General features: G+C 35.5%; 1 protein-coding gene across 1 annotated transcript in view; it reads left to right on the plus strand.

The window, feature by feature from the left end:
- Positions 1–454: 454 nt before the first annotated feature.
- The window catches only part of LOC119587747 (ADP-ribosylation factor-related protein 1-like), a gene marked incomplete in the record, with an annotated part of 9,479 nt that continues 8,801 nt past the window's right edge, over positions 455–1,132 (plus strand). The window contains 1 exon segment of the mRNA XM_037936433.1: positions 455–556.

The following is a 1,132-nucleotide window of genomic DNA, read 5'->3' on the forward strand; positions in this document are numbered from 1 at the left end:
TGAAAACACCGATATCATCCCCAAAAGAATTTACTAAGAACTAACCATAAGAATGCCAGTATGAATTAGTCTGATAAAAAAGTCGACATTTTTAAAGGTGACAATGAACATACAGGTGCAAAATAGTGTAAATAATATCAATATAAGGACAGAAAATGTCGCGAGAAATATGTCATGAAAATGCAGATTAGATAGAATGATTCACAGATTTCGTTTAAGCTGTTACTAAAAAAATAACATAAATAAAATCTCAAAAATAATTCCTAAAAGATCTAGTTCATGATTCCACTACACGAACGTAATCGAGGTTGAAAATACGAACAAACCATATCAAATCTAATATAAAAACTGATGATTAGGAAAAGCTCAAATTTATAGATTTAATCTCCACGAGATAAAAAAATCCACCAAGACCACTGTTACGAATATAAAATGACAGAATCACAATTAAATCCTAAGAAGCCGGATTCACCTTAGCCGAACGCCTCTCAATCAGCTGGTCAGAGTTTGTTGACATATGTGTTGACGTGGAAAGCAACTTTGAATGTCTCCAAAGGTGAATTCCGTTTTTGTAGACTACGTACCCCTCTGAGATGATCGTGACTTGTTGTATAGTAATAATAGAACTCTTGAGGATGTAGCTTAAGCTGATAAAAAGCCGGTTTGGTTGGGATAACTTTGTGAGCTTTAGGTTGTGAAGCAGGGGATTACGTGGCCTGTAGTTTTTGTTTGGAAATAACTCGTAGCATAGTATATCTTGGCAAGAAACTCATCTGAATTGTCAGTTTTAATTAGAGTATTATTCAGCAATATCTTAGAACTAGATAAGTGCTTGGTTACCAACCTAGCAACACGTAACGCCTATAGTTGTAGGAACAAAGGTTATTTCACTGTGGAAGCTTGTAGAGGTTAATGTTTATCTGGTTGAGCTTGAGATCTTTGGAGAATTTCTTCTGCATTTCGTACTTTCGTTAATAATCACACTGATGAATGCTGTGGTACTTTACCAGTTTTTCTTTGGTTTCAACCTGCAAGTTTAATCTCAACTCTGCTGGGTTGGACAATGGGATGGTATGTGAAGGCAGAAATACATAACATGGGGAATCTGCCAAGAGTAGAGCTTGATGAAAAC

Source organism: Penaeus monodon, chromosome 23 (assembly GCF_015228065.2).
Source record: "Penaeus monodon isolate SGIC_2016 chromosome 23, NSTDA_Pmon_1, whole genome shotgun sequence".
NCBI classification, from domain to species: Eukaryota; Metazoa; Arthropoda; class Malacostraca; order Decapoda; family Penaeidae; genus Penaeus; species Penaeus monodon.